The sequence below is a fragment of the Scardinius erythrophthalmus genome (genome assembly GCF_964197995.2).
Source record: "Scardinius erythrophthalmus genome assembly, chromosome: 14".
Taxonomy (NCBI): Eukaryota; Metazoa; Chordata; class Actinopteri; order Cypriniformes; family Leuciscidae; genus Scardinius; species Scardinius erythrophthalmus.
The window spans coordinates 30035065-30052185 of NC_138234.1; positions in this window are offsets into that span (position 1 = coordinate 30035065).

The window sequence follows — 17121 nt, forward strand, 5'->3', positions numbered from 1 at the left end:
CACTTCACGAAGTGGAACGCACTTCAAAATGGCGGCAGGGATTCCCCCGAGGGGAAGTGCTTAGGGAAGTTCGCAAGTGCGTGTCTAAAAGTGGACTGGAACGCAGCACTATTCACCTTATTTTCCATGACAACAAGGGCGGCGCCATTACGCTCATTTTGTCATCTTACTTCCGGCTGAGCGAGACTTCAACTTACGGCTGAAACGACCTACGCTAGTTTCTAGCGTAATTCTATAGTTGTAACGGTAAAATATGTTACAATTAGAACAATTTAACCAACGGTGTTACGAACACAATGTAGGCTAAAGCGATCGGAATGTTGTGGTGTACTTTACGATTTACACGAGGAGCACCTGAGGCAATGGCGGAAGGCGCTAAACTTGAAGTGCTCACCCAAGCGCTGTGTGTTCGTACCATGTGTGTTATATGTGTGTTCGTACCATTTTATGGACGGGGAGCAGACTGACGAACGAACACCCTTACCCCGAGTAAAGGCTCGGCTACGATGTTCTGGTAAAGAAGTCCCGACGGGTGCTGAACAGGTTGTCAGATTCAGGTAAGCTAACTTACCTAACTGTTGTTTCCTAACTTACCTATCTATGTGCTTGTTAGCCTAACGTTAGATGAAGTCCGTTCTATGAATACATTAGTAACGAGCCGTTCACAAAATACAACGAATCTTGCATGATTACCATTGGCCACCTAACGTTATATGTCATATTTCTTATATTTCGTTTACTTTGTGATATGGACCTAAGGGTCTGAAATAAAGAATGAATGAATGAATATTCACGATAGTACAATATACTATGGTACATTACAGTCTTACAATAGCTCACATTATTCCTGTAAGGAGGCTAGCTAGCTACATCTCTCATTCAGATACTGATATTGACCTACGTAGGAGATTGTGTGTATACTGTCTCGTTTTTAATGCATCTTTCTTTTTCACACTGTTCTAAGTATGAGTGCCATCTTAAATTAATTAATTCTCATTTTAAGTACTAATTTAAATCTACATTTTAAATTTAAATCTAATTTAAAAAAAGTACTATTTAAATCTATTTTAAGAACTAATGTAAAAATGCTTATGGTTCTATTATTTCCATAGAACATCGATGAGCGTCAGTGTTGCATTGGACAACTGTGAGGATGATCACAGCCACATGCCCCAGACCTGTGATGCAGACACACAATGGGAGGATCCATCTGTCTCTGACCACAACTATGCTCCAAAATCTCAACTCAACCTGAAGCCACCTACATCTGAAATGGGAACACAATGCGTTGAGGCAGTGCCATAGTACATAACTCTGCTGAGAAACAACCACCTTTGTCAGCTCTACACAGGGTCGACATTGATGCATTCCACTCAGTTGCCGAGCACCTTCCCAGTTCATACACCAGCAGCTTTCAGCTACACACTTGGTATCAGCTCCTGATGACTCTGATGAAGCTGCGTCTTAAAGGGATAGTTCACCCAAAAATGAAAATTCTGTTAGTAATTGCTCTCCCTCATGTTGTTCCAACCCTGTAAGACCTTCGTTCATCTTCGAAACACAAATTAAGATATTTTTGATTAAATCTGAGAGCTGTCCTCCATTCTCACTCCTCCATTTTATTATTTTTCTTAATTTGTGTTCCGAAGATGAACGAAGGTCTTACGGGGTTGGAACAACATGAGGGTGAGTAATTACTGACAGAATTTTCAGTTTTGGATGAACTAACCCTTTAATTTATTGCAGGGTGATCTTGCTGAAAGGTTTGGTGTTTCTCAGTCCATTGTAAGCAAGGTGATTTCGCGTTGGCTTGACATCATGGAGAAGTGTTTCAGAGAGCAGTTTCCAAACACAACATGTAGAGCACAATATATCAAAATATCGCAAATGTATATATCGCAATATGCATATTTTTTTTAGCTTTAATAAGCTTTAATTAGTTTATATAATTCATACAGTGAAAAACTAAGCAGTGTTTTACTTTTACATTTGATTATTCAGTTTCTGTTGTTAAATAGACCTAATGTAGGATAACCTGAACCCTGTGGTTTACACTGATGTTAAAATAACATGTCTTATATACAGTAAAACACTGATGTTCACTTTCACAAGTTGAAGGGATGTTTTCTTGTTACAAAAAGAATGTGAAACACATATGTAGGTTATATAATTTTAAATCTAATTTAAGTTAATTTTATATACTTTAAGCATTATCGTATCGCATATCGAATATCGCATTGTTTAATGAGTTATCGCATTTTTCTTCAATATCATGCACTTAATAACCTCGTCCAGGCGATGAAGTAATGGCAGACAGAGGCTTCACCATTACCGATCTCCTCTATGAAAGGAAGGGAAAACTTGTCCTCCTTGTGAATCTTGTAGAACAGATGTTACCTGTTATGAATAGTTATTTTTATAAACCTTTACAATGTGCCCAGATGTTACCTGTTATAATTAGTTATTTTTATAAACCTTTACAATGACCAGATGTTCCCTGTTATGAAGTTTTTTTTATAAACCTTTACAATGTGACCAGATTTTACCTGTCAGTCATTTATTATAAAACAATATAATGTGAGCTCTGTAGATTCCCCTTAAAACTTAAATGAATTAAGTCTTCTAGTTAGAAGGAATAAGTCACGTCAAGTTTGCAAATGAATACCATCTTGGTTTATTACTTATGAAATATAAATGGTGAAATGTATCTACATGAAAGTCAGTAGAAGGTGTCTCTAGCTTCCTGAAAACATCAAACACTTCTTACAACTGATTTTATACAACTTATTTAATCATTCATATTTAACCAATTAATCTCCTATCCTTAACCCTAAATATTCTCATTCCTTATTATTTACAAATATTTTTTTATTGCTGCTCCGTCAACTCCTCCTGACAGGACGTAGTTAAATATTCCCATAGGTTAACGTTACCTCTGGCCACTTGTAACAATGACTATGGATGAGACTGTGTGAGACGAACTGATAGTCGTACGAAGTTTTCTCCGTGCTCCCAATTTAAAACATTTACGGTATTAACGTTATTTCTCATTTTGATAAAGTTTTGGCTAACTATAAACAATCTTCTAACTACTGAAAAAGCTACCGGATGTGCCGTGTCAGTTTAGCGGAAGTCGGATGACAAAATGCGGAAGCGCGAAGTATTAAAAGTGGGCGGGGCGGAATAAGGTGAATAGGACAATTCACTTTAATAAAATTCATTTTCTCAGAAACGGAGACAACGATTTTTGAAACTGATTCGCTAGTCGGATTTCGCGTGATATGAGAGAATACTCACCCACGCTGAGACAAAATGCGGAAGCGATCGTGCATAGAGCCTATTGGTTCAATTGATTCGAAGCTTTGAAAAGCTTAATTTCTACCATCACTACTAAAAACGTCTCATGATTCGAGCATTTATTGCTGAGGAGTGTTGGCATGTCTTGTTTTTGCTGTTGAAAGCGCTGTCCTCAGTGTTGCCAAGTTTCTCTAGAAAAAAAGTGACGTAGTCTAAAAAATTGACTGGTAAAAAAACAACTTCCAGTCAGTTATGCAGTTCTGATACTATGTGGTATCAGTGATTAGCATAGCATTAGAGCATTAGGTCAGTGATTAGCATGGCACTGACAGAAGGAACATCAAACACTAAATAACCAGCTCTGGCTCTCTTTTGACCAAGAACGCAGTGAGAGAAGTCAGACGGATGCTTCAGTTTGAGTGGGCTTGTCCTGGGAAGTTTGAAAACCCCTGGTGGTCTAATCCATTCAATTTTCAGTTTGTATGTGCAGTATTTTTTAGCTGTGACTATTAATAAGTTTGACTGTAGAATGTTTCCTTAAAAAGTTTGGTATGTTATGTGTTCTGTAGGCTATATAATCCTGTTGAACCCTAAAAGTAAAATAAGTATTTTGGGGTCTAACAGTTAGTTTAGTTTATCATGACAAACTACATTTTTAAATAATACATTTTTTCCAAATATGGTTTCTGTCATTTTAGGTAGTTTTTGTAGTGGCGATTTGTCCTCGTCTTAAATCAAAAAAGAAATCAAAATAAAGTAAACAAACTCAAAATCAAACCGGCCACTGAGGCACTGCTGGGATTGCATCTTACGCAGGGCACAATAAGTCCAATGTCCAGGCAAGCGTATCATTCATGCGGTTTATTTCCATTTAAGCAAGCATACAAATAACGTCTGCAGCCTCTCTTTCCCTGGTAAAAAACCAACAACCTTTCCCAGTGCCTGCCTGAGCTAAGTGTAATCACCAATATATACCTGCCAACAGGTGCTCAGTACAATCAAAATAAAAGTCCCCAAAAAGATACTCAAATTAACTAAAACAATAACATTAACATTCTGTGTCTTCATCAATAAAATAATCATGCAAATTATTTAAGGAGAAACAAAATAAAGTAAATTAATTATTAAATTAATTACAAAACAAGGAAATAGCTCCAACATTCCGGCCCCTAATTGTGAAATGTGTAAACCCACAATTACTTTTCTTCCTGTAACGGAGCTATTCTCTAACTATAATACATAAATTCTTCTGATCTTCTTCCCATGGCTATCTGAAAAAGAAACAAAACAGAAGAAAAATAGAAGAGAAGGAAAAGAAAGAATATATGTCCATGATGCTACAACACTGTGGCCTCCAGAAGCATACAGATCTTCGTTATAGGTCTCTCCAAGACACTGGTCTTAGTTTGAAGGAGCACAGAGCGAACCAATCCTTTGGAGTCTGATTTAGTACTCAGAACTCGGCCCATCTTTTTCTCTGAAAAAGCTGAGAAAAAGCTGAGTTTCTAATTCAAAAATCCAGAGAACATCATTACTTTAATGGTAGCAGGCCCTCACATCAGCTAGCCCTTCGGCTTCGCTCTAACGAACGGCGGGCTTGCATTTCTGCAATACAATCTTCAGATGGAAATATAGTAACTACTCCAACAGAAATTAATGCAACCCTCGTTTGTTTTTATAAAAATCTTTATAAATCTGATATGATATTCAATAAAGAAAGATTTCAGAATTTCCTTACCGATATAAATATGAGGAAATTATCCGAAACAGAAGCAGTCAATTTAGGAGAAAATATTTCCTTAGAAGAACTATGGGATTCAGTACAAGAAATGAAGTTGGGAAAATCTCCTGGACCGGACGGTATTCCCATTGAGATTTATAATACTTTTTGGTCTGAATTAGGTCCCATGCTCTTGGAAATGATAAATACATCTATTAGAAGAGGTTATTTTTTAAGACAAACAAATACAGCATTAAAGGGTTAGTTCACCCAAAAATGAAAATTCTGTCAGTAATTACTCACCCTCATGTTGTTCCAACCCCGTAAGACCTTCGTTCATCTTCGGAACACAAATTAAGATATTTTTGATGAAATCTGAGCCATGTCTCACTCCTCCACAAGCTGCTATGTGACCGAAACTTGCTGGCCCAGAAAAGTTATTAAAGAGATCGTTAATAAAGTCCAAGTAACTCCAGTGGCTCAATCTTAAGTATATCAAGCAACGAGAATACTTTTTGTGCGCAAAAACAAACAAAAATAACGACTTTATTCCACTATTCATTTCCTTCTCTCTGGACCTCTAGTTGGTTCGCGTAGTGTTTTTGCGCAGCGCGTCTGTGTTACACGTCACCACGCAGGCTCACTAATTGGCCGACACCGGTCATGTGTGTGATGCGTGATGACGTGCAACACAGACGCGCAGCGCAAAAACACTACGAGGCCCAGAGAGAAGGAAATGAATAGTAGAATAAAGTCGTTATTTTTGTTTGTTTTTGCGCACAAAAAGTATTCTCGTCGCTTGATATACTTAAGATTGAGCCACTGGAGTCACTTGGACTATATTAACGATCTCTTTAATAACTTTTCTGGGCCAGCAAGTTTCGGTCACATAGCAGCCTATGGAGGAGTGAGACATGGCTCAGATTTCATCAAAAATATCTTAATTTGTGTTCCGAAGATGAACGAAGGTCTTACGGGGTTGGAACAACATGAGGGTGAGTAATTACTGACAGAATTTTCATTTTTGGGTGAACTAACCCTTTAATATCTCTACTTCTCAAAAAACATGAAGATCCAATGTTTTGTGCTAGTTATCGTCCTATATCATTAATTAATGTTGATATGAAGATATATGCCAAAGTATTAGCGCGCCGTTTAAATCAACATCTTGAGAATCTTATTCATTGTGATCAAACAGGCTTTGTGAAGGGTCGTTTTAGTTCAGACAATATGAGAAGATTATTGCACATCCTCTATTTCACTTCTAAGTCCTCAGATTTTCTGACGTCATGCGGAATTTTAACGCTTGACGCAGAAAAGGCTTTTGACAAACTTGAATGGGATTACCTCTGGGCTTTATTAGATCACATGGGGCTTGGCGAACAATTTATTAAGTATATTAAAGTTCTGTACGCAAATCCATGTACAATGGTGTTATCTGGCAATATTTGCTCCTCACATTTTACAATTTCTAGAGGTTCTCGCCAAGGATGCCCACTGTCTCCGTTATTATTTATTTTATCTCTTGAACCTCTTGCTCAAAAAGTACGTCAATCTACAAATATTTTACCCATCATAATAAATTCTACCATACATCATATATCAATCTATGCAGATGATGTGCTTCTCTTTATTAGTAAAATCTCGCAGTCGCTTCCCCATGTCATGAAGCTATTTTCAGACTTTAGTAGTATCTCAGGATATAAAATAAACTGGCAAAAATCTGCTCTCCTTCCCTTAAGTAGCTCTGGCGATGATTTAACTCAAATTAAGATCCCAATTGTAAATCAATTTAAATATTTAGGAATTTACATTTTTCCAACTTTAGAATCTACAGTTAGTAAGAACTATATAAAAGTTTTGGAAAAGATCAAAAAAGATTTGGGCAATTGGATGTCAAGGCCTATATCTTTTGATGCTAGGATTTCTGTTATAAAAATGATGGTGTTACCGCAAGTAAATTTTGTTAGCTCTATGTTGCCTTTGAGTCCACAGATTGAATACTGGAATAGTTTACATAGTTTAATCACTGGTTTTATCTGGAATAACAAAAGACCAAAGATTAAACTTACAACTCTTCAGAGAGAAAAATTAGCCGGAGGTTGGGGAGTCCCAAATTTCAAAGTCTATCATTGGTGTTTTGTATTGCGCACTATAAAATCTTGGTTAGACCCCACAAAATCTGTTTGTTGGCGCTCTCTGGAAGAGAAATTAGTTTATCCGTATAGATTACAAGATTTAATTTATGCAGAAGTTCCTTTAAAACAAGCCAAAATGCGTTTCGGACCAATAATTTTTAATCTTCTATTAATCTGGAAGCTTGCGACTAACAATACTGATTATAAAGAAAAGTGGCATTATCATACTCCAATATTTCATAATCATAATTTATTGCTTGGTGGTCGGACAGTGGCCTACCCAATATGGGCGAACAATGGAATTTATCTACTTGGACAGTTATTCAACAGTAATGGTCTTCGTACATTTCAGGATTTGAAGGAAAGCTATAATTTACCTGGATTTTCTTTTTTTTTATATTTGCAGCTTCGTTCTGCCTTAAAGGCGTATGGAGTCCCATGGGAATCTAAACTTCCAAAACATGATTTTACAAATCAACTATACAATGTAAACACTAAGGGAATTGTTTCTACAATGTATTCTCAAATAATGCAAAGTTCTTAAAAAATTAATTACAATTCAAACAACTTGGCAAAATGATTATGGTTTCATTTCCCCTATAATAGCTTGGAAAACTATTTGGAATAATATTAACCAAGCATCAAAAAATCCTAATCATCGATCCATTCACTTGAGATTTGTATATAGAACTTATTTAACGCCCAGAATCAGACATTTGATTAAGTTAGAGTGATCTCCGCTCTGTCAACTGTGTTCACAGGGCAGTATAGGTACTTTTCTTCACATGTTTTGGGAATGCTCTGAAGTACAGTCCTTTTGGTTACAAGTTACTAAATCTTTATCTGAAATCATCAGTAAAAAGATTCCTTGTTGTCCCTTATTATGCCTGTTAAATGATAACTCTCGGGTTCCGATGTCTGTGCATGAAAAAAGAATTTGGCTTTCTGGCCTAACTGCTGCAAAGAAAATCCTGGTTATACGTTGGAAACCACCACATACTCTTTCACTACATCATTGGTGGAATTTGCTGTTAGATATTCTTACTTTAGAGCCCTCTGTGGCACGGTCTCATGGTGCTAAGGAAAAGACCATAAGATCTTGGTCAAAAGCTCTGGTAGTTACTAAATCTTTTGCCGGGAGGGGGAGGGAAACATGGTAGATCACTCAGTAGGGAGGGAGGGGTGGAGGGGGGGGGGTCCTGTTTGTATGGTTTGTTTATGTATGTGTGCGGGTGGGCGTGTGTATGTAGTTTTTAGTTTGAGCGAGTGAGGGAATGTGGGGGTGTATAATGTATTTTCTGTACATGTATATGCCCTGTTTATTCTATTTTCTGTTTGTTTGTATGAAACTAAATAAATAAATAAAAAATTGTTCACAAAAAAAGAACTCGGCCCATCATCCAGGATCCTCTCGGTGCCGTGGCAACAGCAATGATGACGATATCCCCAGGAGAGAAACTTCTTCTTGGTATAGCCCATTTTTGTCTTTCCTGCATTAGAAGTAAGTATTCAAACGTCCATCTTTTCCAAAAAAGTTGGGCAATGTACTGTACTTGCTTCCATCTTCTCCGGATATACATGTCACACTGTGCGAAGAGTCCTGGAGGAAAGATGGGTTTTCCTTTTAGCAGAAGAATATGGTTTGGTGTGAGGGCCTCAAGGTCATTAGGGTCATCGGAGACGTTTGTAATGGGTCTGTCGTTTAGTATTGCCTCTACCTCACAAAACAGCGTCTGCAGGCCTTCATCATCCAAAACCTGCTGCCCGAGAACAGAGGTGAGTATGCTTCTTACTGAGCGGATCAGACGCTCCCAAACACTGCCTTGATGTGAGGCTGTAGGTGTATTAAAGCTCCACTTAATCCCATCTTGAACCAAAGCACCTTGGATTTTTGCATTATTCAAAGCGGCAAGACTTTGCTTTAACTCTTTGTTTGCTCCAATGAAATTCGTGCCATTATCTGACCTTAGGCTGGACACCGGACCTCTTCTACAAATGAATCTCCGCAAAGCATTAATGCAGGAATCCGTATCTAAAGAGTATGCCACTTCCAGGTGTATTGCCCGGCTGGTCAAACATGTGAAAAGCACTCCATACCTTTTTAGAAAGCTTCTTCCTCTTTTAACTTCTATGAGGCCGAAATAATCAACTCCCACATCTGCAAAAGGAGCCTTGTCTGGCATAACCCTCTCTTCAGGTAAGTCTGCCATCTTCTGCTCTCCAAGTTTTCCTCTGTAACGTCTACATGTTGTACATTCTGCAATTATTTTTCTTGCAGCAGAGTTAGCATTGATTATCCAATATCTCTGCCGGAGCTTATTCAACATGTGATTTCTACCAGCGTGTCCTAGTTGTTGATGGAGGTGACGTAAAATCAGCTGGGAAACATGCAAATCTTTGGAAAGGATAACAGGATGTTTAATCTCTGATGGCAACGCAGACTTGTGTAAGCGACCCCCGACTCTGAGAATGTCATCTTCCAATATAGGATCCAACTTGTACAATGAACTGTCCTTGGGGACATTAACCAAGCCGTTCTTCAGGGTGGCAATTTCACTTTTAAACCTGTGGTTTTGAACAAAACGAAGTATTGCCTTTTCTGCTTCGTCATAACTTTCTGGAGTTAAGGATTTCCCTCCAAGAGTGGCTTTGAAGCTCTGAAGTTTCTGTTCAACAAAACCTTTGACTTCTAGGTCTCTGTCACTTTCAGTTGATTTGAACTCTTGTCTCTTTTGGCAGAGGAGCAAAAGAACTCTTTTAAGCTGGAGAAACCAGGCAACAGATGTTTTAAGCTTCTTCCAAGATGAGAAATAATTAATGAGATAGTCTGTGGGATCTTCTGAGTGCTTGACAATAGCATTCACAGCTACTTCTCTTTTGACCTCTGGGTCCTCAGATGGAATCACGGCTATATCCACGTCAGTGATTGGCCACTCCTCCTCTGACAAAGAGAGGAACTCTGGACCTTTAATCCATTTCTGGTGTGTGAGAAATTCCTCTGCTCTCAGTCCCCGAGATGCTTCATCGGCAGGATTGATCTTGGAGCCCACATACTTCCACTGGTCAACATCTGTGGCTTCTCTAATAACCGAAACCCTGTTTGCAACAAAGGTATGGAAACGCCTAGTTTCATTGCAGATATACTTGAGGACGGTTGTGCTATCTGTCCAAAACACTGACCTCTTTAGCGGCCACTGTAACTCTCTCTGAAGCATTCTGTCCATTCGGACAGCTAGAACTGCTGCTGCGAGCTCCAGACGAGGAATGGTGACTTGCTTCAGGGGCGTAACTCTAGTTTTTCCCACAAGAAATGAAACAGTCTCAGTCTCAGGTAAGACACCGTACCATATCCAACTTGACTGGCATCTGAAAAGTTATGAATTTGTGCTGTTACAGATGTTCCAAAATCAGAAGGTTTAATGCAGCGATCCACCTGGAATCCAATCATTTTTTGGAGATCCGTTAGCCCAGGGGTGGGCAAACTACGGCCCGCGGGCCACATACGGCCCGTTAGGCTGTTTAATCCGGCCCGTCGAGTATTTAAAAAATTGTCTAAAGATCGCATTCATTTTGCCTTTTTCTTGCAATACTTTGCGTTATGCGTTGCATATATTTGACAATCGGAATATCAGATATTTCATGCCATAGCTAGCAAATGTAAAAAAGGAAAAATTACATAAAAGCAGATCATCATTCATTCAGCGCTGTTGTGGCTGCGGTGTGTCATGTAACAAGCTAGACGCGTCATCATGGAAACCAAACAGACAGCGCATAGACTTGGTGCACGTTAATGTTTATTTTTTTTTTTTTTTTTTTTAACTCACAGAGAAAAAAATGTTCGGTAACCGCTTGCACACATGTTTAGTTTTTCCTTTGATTTGTCTGCTATTTAGTTTTGCTACTCTGGATTTGTGGATGTATCCTCCTTTATCGCCCGGCTTTCGACTAACGTTACGCTCCCCTGTCTGCCATGTACAACCCGGTTTTGTTCATTAAATGTTCTGATCTGCCTTTGCTTTTTATGTTTTATTTTATTATACTTAAAATAAATTTGTATAATCGTTTATTTCGTTTTTTTTTTTCCACAAATGTATGACTTTTGGAAGTGCAAATTGATTGCCATGCAGTTTTAATAAAGTTGAATTAACGTAACCTTCTGTCATTTTTACTCTTCTAAGTGTACACTTAGGTTTTTTGTTTCTAATTTACGGTTAGGCCCATTAAATAATAATAAGGATAAAACATATTTAAAAAGTATAGGCTATAATTATCAAACATCTGACTAATTAAAAATTAACCTCAAAACATAACATATGCTAAATGGGGGATATCTAGCATAAAAAAAATGTATTGTCAGAATGTCGTCTCTCAGTTGTTGAATTTCGCGCAGACGTTGCCACAACGTAAATGTGTTTGCTCAGCCCGATCTCATGAAAGTTCGAATACCACGAATTGTATTTGTAGTTCTTATGAAACGCAGTTTTCGCGTGCATATGATACGCACTTAAAGGGATAGTTCGCCCGAAAATTAAAATACGGTCATCATTTACTCACCCTCAAGTTGTTTCAAACCTGTATGAATTTCTTTTTTCTGCTGAACACAAAAGAATATATTTTGAAAAATGTCGGTAACCAAACAGTTGATGGACCCCATTGACTTCCATAGTATTTTTTTTTCCTACTATGGAAGTAAATGGGGTCCATCAACTGTTTGGTTACTGACATTTTTCAAAATATCTTTCAAATTATTTCAAATATTTTTTAAAAATTGCACTCCGCACCCCTAATCCTAACTAATGGGTTTACAGTGCGCAGCATATGCACGCAAAAAATATATATTTTTGGCGTATAAATGGTACGAGAAATTTAATTCGTGGTATATATACGCACTTTCATGAGATCGTGTTTCATAATCTGCTACTGGGCCGGCCCTCTGTCAAATTTTAAAACCCAGTGTGGCCCTTGAGCCAAAAAGTTTGCCCACCCCTGCGTTAGCCAGTCAGACCATTGTTTAGAGAAGGAAGGGGGTATTTGTTCATCCCACTTCAAGTTTCTTCTACAGAGCTCCTGTAACATTAACTTAGCTGACATGATAAAAGGACCCAAAAAACCTAATGGATCGTACAATGAGCTGACCACCGACAAAATACCTCTCCTGGTATGTGGCCGTTCCTGTACCGAAGTTAAACCTAAACTTGTCAGACTCAACACACCATTGCAGACCAAGCGCTCTTTCAATTGGAAGCTGGTCCGTGTCTAAATCCAGTTCTTTCGTCTCTGTTGCTCTGATGTTACTTGGGATTGACGTCAACACAGAGCGGCTATTAGTCACCCATTTTCTGAGACTAAATCCGCCTTTTTCACAGAGCACAGTTAAGTCCTTTGCAATTTGAATTGCATCTCTTTCTGAAGCTATGGACTTCAGTCAGTCGTCCACATAAAAGTTATGACGAACTGTACTGATCACTTCATCTGGAAAAACCAACACATTGTCCTCTGCAGTTCTTCTCAAGGCATAATTTGCACAACTTGGGGAAGATACAGCTTCAAACAAGTGTACCCTCATTCGATGTTCCACTAGTTCTTGATCAGTATCGCCATTAGGCCACCAAAGAAAGCGAAGAAAGTTCACGTGTTTATCAAGCACCTGTACTTGATAAAACATGGCATGGATATCAGACATGACAGCGATATGTTCTTTCCTGAATCGAATGAGGACCCCAATAAGAGAGTTGGTGAGATCTGGACCCTGCAAGAGCTGACAGTTTAGTGATGTTCCTTTGTATGTAGCTCCACAGTCAAACACAACCCTCAGCTTTCCTTTACTGGGGTGATGTACTCCGTGATGGGGAATGTACCAGACTTTTCCATCCACTTGATCTAGTTGGTCAACTGGTACCACTTCAGCATAGCCCTGAACCAACATATCACCAATAAATGAGGTGTACTCCTCCTTAAACTTATCGTTCCTCTCAAACTTCCTCTTCAAACCTTGGAGGCGCTGTTCAGCAACACAGCGATTATTTGGTAAGACAGGATCTTTTTCTCTAAAAGGTAAGTCAATGCAATAATGTCCGTTTTTCAATTCTGCTGTACTACTCACAATCTTCATGAATTTAACGTCCTCTCTTGACATCTCCAATTGCTCCTCTGATGTTCTTTCATTAAAATCATGGTTATATTGTTTAATGAGCATTTCCTCCAGATATTCCACCGAAATGCGATTGGTTGTAACAACAGAGCAGCCAGTCTTTACTCTATTGCTGCCTCCACCTCGGAGTGGTCCATTAATTACCCAGCCAACTCTTGTTCGAACTGCATATGGTTCCAATGAGCAAATCAACATTTGAATCCACGTCATGAAGGTTTATGTTCCCCAAGTAAGACCATTTAGCCACATCCTCCTGTCGTGGAATGTTCAACTTTGACACTGGCATAATCTTTTGAGTTAAAACATTAGGCAACTCAATAAAATCATTAGTATCTATGCCAGACACTTCCAAACCAGACAAAACATTAGTACTCACGATTTTCTTTTGACCCATTGTCCTTAATAAAATGTTTGCTGGCTTTCCTCTTAGACCTAGTCTCCTTGCCAAATCAAAAGTGCAGAAAGCAGAGGTGTGGACTCGAGTCATGTGACTTGGACTCGAGTCAGACTCGAGTCATGAATTTGATGACTTCAGACTCGACTCGACAAAATGTACAAAGACTTGCAACTCGACTTGGACTTTAACATCAATGACTCGTGACTTCACTTGGACTTGCGCCTTTTGACTCGAGAAGACTTGCTACTTCCCATGAAAACTGGGGAAAAAACGTTCACACGCCGCTCTGTTTATCTGCATCTGTGAAAAAATGTGCACCACCTGTATGCATGCAGAGAGCGCGTCAGCCTTTTTTTCTTGAGAAAAATGAATGCCTATCTTGTGTAGCCTACCTAATATTTATCCAAATGAGTCAATATTAAATCAAATCATAATAAGTGAATTGAACTGAAATAATAAAAAAAGCGTAGCTTACCAGAAATTGAACCATGTAAACATTGTAACATGTTGTCACTAAACCTAATAAAATTCAGTTTAGTTACTAAAATGTTTTGACAATACACTTATTGTGATGCAAAAATTACAATTATTAGTAACTGCATCACAGTTGCACCTAGGGGTGTGACGGTTAGTATATAACCGTGAGACCGACGGTTATAGTTGAACACCATCATTAGATCTATATAACCGCCAAAACCGTGTTATTAAAATATTTTTTACAAAAAAAATTTTTATCATAGAGAATGTTTAAATACTAATTAAAAACAATTGTTAACAGTCTGTGTTATTAATGGTCTACGTCGTTTCCAACTGTATTTGATTCTTTGCCAAGTACCCCCTGACCGACCCAATTATTTTAGATGGAAATGAAAGCTATGATATAATGATATGCCATCATTATGAGATTTATTAAACAAATGAAAAACATTTGCAATAATAAACATTAGCAATGAACATTTGCAATCGGGAGACATGGTTTTTACCACTTAATGAAGTTTTGTTTTGTAAATCGTCAGACATGATTTTTACCACTTCATTAAGTTTTGCTTTGTAGAAATCCTTTCTTTAAAGCGAAGTTCGTTTTGTACAAATTGTATCTTAATTTTAATAAATGTTTCATCAACCAATAGGCTCTATGTACGATCGCTTCCGCGTTTTGTCTCAGCCCGCCCAGTTACATCCGGTGCTGCGTCAGAAGCCGTTTTTGCATTAGGTGGAGATAATAGGTGTGTTCGACATCGGCTGCGGCTGGATGCACCCGATCTGCGAGAGTAGCCGCGTGCAGGCGGGGAGGAGCTGCAAACGGAGACGTGAAGTCGGACACTTTCTGGTTCCCGTAGTGACTGCTCACGTGGTGTTTGCATACTTTACCATAGCTGAAGTGAAATTAATGCAATATTTGCCAAATAATACACAGATGTTTCAGAGACATTTTCATTCAATACTTTATGTACTGCTTCACACAGCGTCTGTTTGAACAAGAATAAAGTTCAACATAAGCTACTATCAATGAAGTGGAGTCTACGTTTTTTAATCAGTTTTATTTTGATAAACATGACACAATATAACATTGCAACTACATGACAAGAGTGTTTACTGTTATAAAAAACTGATTTGTGCGCTTTAGAGGAACTAAAGGTGTTTGAATAAACACGCAACACATGTGATCGTTGTCATGCAATGGATCTGGCCAATCGTGGAACAGCTGTGTCGTCATCAGCCCTCGTGAAGCCCAGTGCAGCCGCTCTTGAGAAGCTGCGCTGGCTGAGTTCTCCAGCTACTCTCGAATCGCTCTCGCGGTACTTTGATGGCATACGTCACAGTCACGTGGCGTCGGCGCTGGATCAAGTCGGACAAAATTTCTAACCGGCATGCACTGCTTCAAGTCAGCCGCCGATCGGTCTGCGCAGAGCTGCATGAAGTCGAACAAGCCAATTGGCAAATTACACTCGCTGTTTACAAAAACTTCCTGCGGTTAACGTGAATGATGTTAACAATATTGTGAGGCAGTTAACTGTCACACATATGAGTAAGATAGAGAAGTTCTTTAAATTATAAATTTCAAGCTACATCAACAACTTTGAGGGTGAGTATTCTCTCATATCGCAAAAAAATCTGACTAGCGAATCAGTTTCTAAAATCGTTGTCTCCGTTTCTGAGAAAATTAATTTTATTAAAGTGAATTGTCCTATAGAACGCGCTATCCGGAAGTAAAGACGCCGGCTGAGATCCTACCGGAAATACGTTAGCAGCGTTCGTGCATAGAGCCTATTGCATGTATTTAATAATTAAAACCTATAGGAGACAATAAATAACCGTGACATTGAGGCTCCGATGCGCCGCGTTCACTTGCATTGCATTGTGAAGCTGAACTAGAGCGCATCTCATCGTAAATGAATGAAACTCAGCGGAGGCCTCATACATTAGCATTAAATATATTTGCTGCATCCTTTCTAGAACAGACAAGGGCATTCTTGCGGCTTTGAAATCTGGTCAAAAAAAGTTGGTGCGGATGATGAGTTTTGTGATGCGGTTGCGGATGAAATAATACACCATCCGCGTATCTCTATTGATAACAACATTGAACACTACACAAATATTACTTTTATTCAACCCCCCCCCCCCCCCCCCCCGACAGTTATGTTACGAACCGTCACATTTGACTCACGTCATAACCGTCATCACCAAATCTGAAACCGGCACACCCCTAGTTGCACCCATCTCCCGCCCCCCCTTCCTTCCTGTTCAGCAGAAGAAATAAATTCATGTGAATTTTTTTGTGAAAATTAAATTTTCTGTTTTTTACTGTATTTGATTAATGTCATTGTATAAAAAGAGGTTTAAATAAATACAAATCTATGTAGATCTTATCTCCTTTTACTGAACTGACACTGGTTGCAAAAGTGCTTCCAGTTCTTCTCTGCTTTGCATGACCAGCGTTGGAGGCTTTAGTATAGCTGGTAGGTTGACAATCCTGTATATTACCAAATAGAGGGTCAGAGACAATTCTTACTTGTTTTTCAACAATGGTCACAAGGTCAGTAAATACAGCCCTGTTTCCACTTTGCTCCTGCAGATCACATGCAACATTTCGCCATTTTTCCCTTAGCTTATAAGGCAATTTCATCACAATGCTTCTGAGGTTGGATGGCATGTCCAACTCCCTCATATACATGACTTGCTGTGTTAAATTGGAACAACCTCGAAGAAACAGAGAAAATGATTGTAGTGCTTTCACATCCTCTGGGTTAATGAGAGGCCATGTAAGAATTTTGTCCATATAAGCAGAGGCGATTTTGTGCTCATTGCCAAAATGTTCTGCAAGAAGGGATTTAGCTCTTTGGTATCCCTGCTGAGGAGACAAGTGCTGACAACTTTTCACCAGGTCTCTTGGCTGACCCCTGGTGTACTGCTCCAA